Source organism: Brachyistius frenatus, unplaced genomic scaffold (genome assembly GCF_029030835.1).
Source record: "Brachyistius frenatus isolate BFR_SWC_R1_liver_20210118 unplaced genomic scaffold, ASM2903083v1 Contig_49, whole genome shotgun sequence".
Taxonomy (NCBI): domain Eukaryota; kingdom Metazoa; phylum Chordata; class Actinopteri; family Embiotocidae; genus Brachyistius; species Brachyistius frenatus.
The window spans coordinates 2,170,307-2,178,075 of NW_027210648.1; positions in this window are offsets into that span (position 1 = coordinate 2,170,307).

A 7,769-nucleotide genomic window follows, 5' to 3' on the forward strand; every position below is an offset into this window, starting at 1 on the left:
GGCTCCAGTCTAGTTTCGTTGCATATTTGGAATTCAAATCAAAACTCTGTGATGTTTGCTAAATTGAGGTCTAGTGTGCCTACTGCTGGGAGGAAAGTCTGGTGTACCATCTTATTTCACCATTTCACACCATTTTCTTAGACTGCACGTTAATACCATGTCTCGGTTTGAAGAACTGGGTCAGTGAATGCTGGCAGAGACTGAGTGATGGAGCTGCATGTCAACACAGCTGCTACACTCTACTGCTGAAGGTGACTCTTATGTTTCACAGTATAAACTTGATTAATACTTGATAGATTTAGTCGGATTGCCCTACTGAAAAATTGTTTCAATAGAGCATGGAAGAATTGGGACCAACTCAGTGCTGCTGACCTCAGCACTAGGGAGGTTACTCATCTATCCTGATTTGTGCAACTGTGCTTAAAAATACAGACCACCAGTCAGCAATACACCAATCAGCCACAACAATAAAAACCACCTGCCTAATAGTGTATAGGTCCTTATCATGTCCCCCAAACAGCTCTCACCTGTCGAGACATTGACTCTGCAAGACCTCTGAAGGTAACCTGTGGTATCAGGCAGCAACACATTTGCTGGATTTCTGAGATCTGGCGAATTTGAAGGCCAGTCATCACCTCCATCTCTTTGTCATGTTCTTTAAACCATTTTTTCATTGTGGCAGGGTACATCAACCTGCTGAGAGAGGCCACTGCCATCAAGGAATACCCTTGCTATGAAGGGTTGTCCATGGTCTGCAACAACGTTTAGGTCGGTGGTACATGTCAAACTAACATCCACATGAATGCCAGGGCCCAAAGTTTTCCAGCAGAACATTACTCAGAGCATCTTTCTGCCTCCGCCAACTTGCTTTCTTCCTTACTGCATCTAGCTGCCATCTCTTCCCCAGGTAAACAACGCACACGCACTCGGCAATCCACATGACGGTCGTCATTCCTCAGGCACCAACCACCAGGAACATCAGGACCCAGGAACGCCCCACAAGACCACCTAGGTCTCAAAGCATCACAACTTGGGCCTCGACACTGTCACTCAGATCTTCATGCTTGGTCATTTTCCTGCTTCCCAACACATCAACTTCAAGAACTGATGGTTCACTTGCTACCTCATGTATCCCACTGATTGACAGGTGTCATGGTAACGAGATAATCAATGTTATTCACTGCACCTGTTACCGGTTCTAATGTTGAGGATGAATGGGGAAACATAATGCAGGAAATACAAAGGCACAGAGAGAGAAGATAAAGCTGTTGGGAAGATCAACATTTTCCTCAAACGTAGGCTATTATCCAAGTTATGAAGACAAACTCTACATGACTAAGATTACAATATTTTAGCTTAACAGCCAACAAAAAATGCACTTCCATGGCCTCCGTCATTTACGTGAAAGTCCGCAAAAACGTCACAACTTGTGAACACAGGGCTGACACGAAAGAGGGAGCATTCATATTGAGTCTTCTCATGAACACGCTGAACACGACTCCATTTGAACGCAGCAGACGACACAACTACACACAACTATAATGTTACCAACTTTGGCACTCGTTGCACTGGATCATGTACAGGTGGGACAGAGGTTTTTACAATGGGTTACACAGGGCAGGACCACACTGTAATGTAGTGTAGACTAATAGTTTCACTACTGAGACTGAGGCCGATCCGCTGGTCGTGTGTAAAAGGCTTCAAGTAAAAGCAATTAACTAAAAGTTAAAGTAAAAAGATGCGTTTCAAGTTTGGATTTAAAGTCCTCAGTGGAGTCAGACTGTCTGGTGTTAGCAGGCAGGATAATAAAGATGAAGGGACTGTGACAGGAAAAGGCCCTGCAGGCTGCAAACTTATTTTTAACTCCAGGGATACATAAATGGCATGAATAAATATTTAAATTGTAGCCACGATGTTTATGTTGGTAATTTTGTTAAGGTGCTAAACAAAGGAGGAGGTCAAATCAAAGTTATGGATTCTTCGCTATCAAACTATGGGAAATTACTCAGCTGTCAAAAGTTAATGCTGCCTGATCGAACAGGCGTCTGTGCTTGTTGGGCAGTTTCAAACATGTGCATCTCAGATTTATCAGAATTTAGTAGCAGGAAATTAGTGAGCTGGTACTAGTAAACCAGGCTAGCTGTTTCCCACTGCTTACAGTCTTTATGCTAAGCTAGGCTAACTGTCTGCTGGCTGGTACTCTTCTCATATATTTCTGGACACTGAAGTTTCCAAATGTTGAATTGTTCCTTCAATACATCAGGGACAGAGCCTGAATAAAACCTGTGTTTTAAATTTCTGTAGATGCCAATCTTTACGTTTTATGCAATGACCATCTATTAAATGAAATCTAATATATTTTGTAATTCAGTAACTGTTTCATCAAATGATACAACTCAGTTCTGATCATATCATCTTTTAAATGGCAACCATGTACGAGGTTGAAACCAGGAAGATAGCAACAGCAAATTCTTTGACTCAGAAAGGTTGTAGTCAATCACAGTTATTGTACTTAAAATAAATGTTAGATGAAGTATAGTTGAGCCTTACAACAGAATACCAGCCCTCTTCCAATCTCTGTGATAAAAAAAACAGACCGAAACAATCGAGTTTATCTGTTTATCAGAGGGTCCGCTCTTGCTGTGGTCACTGTATGGAAAATAATGTGACATGCAGTTTATTGATTTTGCTGTGAACTCAGACAACCCTGCAGGGCATACTCTACGTCAGCATGCTCCACAGAAACATCCACTACTTCCTACGCTGCCTCATATACTCTCTATGATTAAATAGTGAGCGTCTCTGTAGCAAACACACACAATCCTGAACATCTAAAGGAAGTTTAGTCTTTGGTTGATTCTGTTGTAAATAAAACTGTATAAAGCAGAATTCATTTTTAACTGCACCTCTATGCCTAGTGTTTGATGGTGACATCATGGTAATGTGCTGCTTGGCATCAACACATACAAACAATAACCACAGTTGTGAACTGCAGTTCTGAAGCCTCAGGTTTGGCATTTTCATCCATTGTCACCTTGTTTTTTTTGGAGCCAGAAATGACCATATTTGGACAAGCTGAGGAGGAGCGAAGGGGGATCTGACTTGATCTGACTGGGAACCCGAGGACACAACACCCACCCACCTATAGCAGAAACCTGACTGCACCCCAGGCCTGTCAATCAAACAGACATTCCCCCAAATTGGCCGCAATTTAAGGCCCAATATCTAATTATTTATGGAATTATTTTCAGATGGATACAGTGAATTTAATGACATTATAATCGCTTGTAGGAAAAATGTATTGACTTTATATTTCACGAGAAGTTGAATGAGAGTCTATAGAGATAGGCTTTTGGGAGCCAGCCCCTAGTGGCCCTCAGTGGTATTACCCTTTATTGCACTTATGCACTGGCTTGATTATCATAGCTCCATCCATTTTTATGTACAGTCTATGGTTGTAGCAATGGTCCATGTACAATGTTCATAAAGGCTAGCATTAGCATGTTTATGCTGACATAGGTATAGCTCATAACGTCAGCTACTGCTCACACCGATAGGATACTGTCATTATCATTCAGTCTGTCAACATACACAGTAGCTGTGTAGGTGTGTGGTAGCATACTACATTTGCAGCTGCTATTTTTAAATAAAGAGTTTATGTTGAAATAGATTCATTCATTTGTTTGGTATTGAAGTGAGATTCTTCAAATTTCAATGACACTGCGACAGACTGACAAATTTCTAGTATTGTGACATCTTGATTTCAATTAATCACGCATTGTATTAAACTCAACCTTTACTCATAGACAAGATTAGATATGACTTTGTTATATTTATACATGCATACACAGACAAAAATGGATTAAATAAATATCAGACACAGGCAGACATAGTTTCTCTGTCAGGGTAGCATAGGAAGTGTTGTGTCTTGTTGATCATTTAGTGCACAGTGTGATCGCGTGTTAAGGCCTGCTTATTCACCTGTGACGCTGCATAACAGGGTGGTCAGCACACAGGGAGGCGGATGCCCCTCAAGTGTAAAGGTCACACCATGCGGCCCCAAAGGTTCCACGTGTTGTTTGGGAGTTAAGGATTAAAGCATGTGCCGGCCCTTCCTGGAACAATCTTCAGACTGAGACATTCATGTCATTTTTTTTCCAGACAATAACACAACCATAAAATGTGTAATCTGATGGTTGGTAACATTATTATATTCGAAGGAAGGTTTTATTTATCCTTGCAATGTGGAATATTGTCACAATTAGTATTAGTCATAGAAAAAAGTTGTTTCTTAATGTATTTATGAATTAGAAGCTATGGCAGTGATAGCTAAAAAATTTTTTTTTTTTTAATACATATATATATATATATATATATATACACATATTGTAACCCAGTAGTAAAACTGCGGGGTTATAGTACGTTTCCTTTGTTGTTGTCTATTTGCTAAACACAGTGTCAATCATAGCCACTTCGTTTAGACGTAGTTCTCATTGGCTATATCAGGCAATGCAGGTTTCTGATTGGAGGAGGAGGTTAAGCCCCACCCCTCCAGGTAGCAAACTGAGGGGCAGAGAAGTGCAGACGGCATGAACATGTAAATGTAAATGTACATGTAAATTTTGGGTTTGGATTGTCCCTGACGAAGGAGATGAGGAGCCCTGAGTTGGACCACGATCAGCTGTTGTTCCACGGAGGAGACCGTCCGTTCCTTCATCCCTTCATCACCTGTGATATTGTTAACAAGTTCATGAGTGTTATGTTTTCGAGCTGCTAAGCAGTTATTGTTACTTTGAATGCACTAAGTATTGCATATGTTGAACCTAAAATGTGAGTGTAAATAGTTTAATGTTTTATTGTTTGTTCAAATGTATTCCACATTGCAGTTGAACGTAACCCTACGGCTCCAGTTGATTATTGTGTCTGTTATCTCCTCACAACCTCTCCCTTACCAATCTAGACACTAGTCCAGAGCATATTGAGTCTTCTGTTAACCCCGTGTGGGTTACAATATACTTGATTTTTTTTTTTTTTTTTTATCTTAAAAGGTAGAACTGTGAACACCAAAGTAGAAATGTGACATACAGCCATTTACAGGCTGAGACTCATCGACTCTTACGGCCGTGACAACACTCTCAAACTTTTTATGGCTGTCGTCACGGGCAAGCCAACAGTTTTCAATCAGCTCTGTTTCAAATGTACTGAATAGCACTGCCACATATAGTTTAAATGTACTGGCATTCAACCTCAAATAAACCATGATCTCTAAGAACTCCTTGTCTTTCACATCTCGCACTCGAGGGAACTCATTTTCTGTCTGTCTCTTTTCTTCAAAGTGGGAAACTCAAGGAATAGTAGAGAGCAGACAAGGGCAGGATGATGTAAACGTCTTTCTGCACAGCTGACAGATTTACAATTGTGACTGTGAATGATAGAAGGTGGTCATACTGTGGCCGTATTGTTGCACATTTAGTAATGACGCTTTTCTTTACTCTCTGACAGATAATCACCACAACTTCCACTACAATTTTTGGTAAAGTTTAACGATTCGTTCACTTTCTATCAAGAAGATACACTCGGTCACACTTTTAGAGATTCTTACCTAAAACACTGCCAGACACCTTACTTTAACTTTCCTTCTGTCTCACTGTTTCTTGTCATATCTCGTCTGTCCATGGAAGCCTGTTTTGAACTGAGGTGTTTTGCCCCGGTGTCAGTACATATCCACTGCGCTGTCAAAGAGCCAGTCCAGGAGGCCGTTGTTCCTCCGGCCGGCTGCATAGACACGCTATTGTTGATGAGCTCAAGTCCATCTCACACGCTGCATACCAGATTCCATCCACAACATATCTCAGGATGCTGCACCTCCTGGTAATCTTGGCAAACCCTTGATCTATGTAAACAGTGGGCTGCTATGTTATCACTGCAGAATCAATAGCCTCACAAAGGAGTCTATTACATTGTTTACTTTTAATGGTGTAAAAACAGGCCTGCACATAACACTGTCTGTTTTATCCTTTCTAACAGAATTACTGATCACTTAGATGAAGGCAGCAAGTATTTGAGAAGTCTTTTTCTTCTTTATTTACTTCTCTATTTTAACTTACATTTAATGAATGTCTTCTCTTTGCATATTTTTCTGCATCCATATGTCTTTTTGTCAAAACACTCCTCTCTATCAAGTACAATCAAAGGTTATGACAGTCACTTCTGTGGCGCTTTGCAAACTACTCACCAAAACTGACTTTGCAATTTAACCGAGTCACCAGTTCGGTCACACCTTTTTTTTTATGAATTCATATTTTTGTAAGTGTGGTTTTTCTCTTGCAGCTGCTGTGGGTGCTCATGGTGACTGCTGGTTCTTCAGCAAGGAAACTTTGTTAGCTGTTGTTTCTGTCGTATTCAAAAGCACACAGAGCATTTGAAGGTGGTTTATGTCCATATACAGAAGAGCAGATGTAAAACGTACCAGATCCTGTATGTGTCAAGTGACAGCTGTGTTTTAACAACTGACAGCAGACTGTAACAAAGCATGAATGCATACATGTGGACATGTAAGGTTATAGGGCAGTTGTGTTGAGAAAACAGGCCCAGTAAGGAAGTAATGCTCACAGACTGTACACAACACAGTGTGAGTCAATTAACTAAGTTCTGTGATCAGATATGTTGTGTATTATCTCCATGTATGTCACAATGTAAAGTGAATAGCTTTAAACTGTAAGCTGAGCACTGATTCAATTCATTATATAAAAGTTGAATAAGAAATGCTGTTAGTACGGCAGAATATTTAGTTGTTGGTCTGCAGTGCATTTGAAACATCTTTCCAGAGACCCTCGCTTCACTCCTTCAGCATGGACACAGTAAAAGCACGTTATGTACAATGTCATTAGCTTTCACTCGCGAGTTTGCTGAGGAAAATCAAAATCGAATGATATTGGGAATTAGTGGATTAATACACTTCAATTTAATCCTTTGTAGAATTTATTTGTCTCATGCAAAGTTAAGTATTCCCTAATAATTGAATCACGGGTAAGTGGCTTTTGAGTGCACAATCATGAAGTCCCTCCCCTGACATCATGTTGTGACTCATGGTCAAGTGACTGAGAGACAGAGTGCCGGAGTGGATATCAAATTGTCAAATGCTGGATTCAGCTACTAACAACAAATTATATCTTTGCTAACAGATAACCTTGGTGTAGAGGTTCACAGGCACTCCGTGGTATTCGTCACCCTCTTTGATTGCCCACATCTTTCCCTGTTTAGCTTCCACTGCATACTTGTCTTTTGTGTACACACCCTGTAACCTATTGGGACTCTATAAGACAGTATCATCTGAATGCCTTCTGACTTTAACCAAAATGAGTTGTTAGCATTTAGCTACCGTGCCTACATTCACCACATGTGTAGCATCAGTGACAACAAACTTTTAATGTTAATCAAAATCGAAATGTTCCATTATGTAGTGTGGTCTGGACAAAAACTATCACGTCATGTTTAAGTTTGTCAGAAAGAAAAACTGGCGAAGGTAAAGCGTCCTCAGAGTGTAGCAGAAGCCAGTTTAAAAATTAAAGTTGTACTTTTCAAAAGAAGTTTGTATTCGCTTTGCTTATTGTGTTCCCGTCTGTTTCTTTTACATATTAAATATGCTTTTTCAGCTATACGTTTGCTTATATATGTTATATATGTATATATGTGGTTGAAATACAAAAAGTTTGCATGACACTAACTCAAGTTAAATTGAGATTTATCGCTACTATATAAAGTTGTTA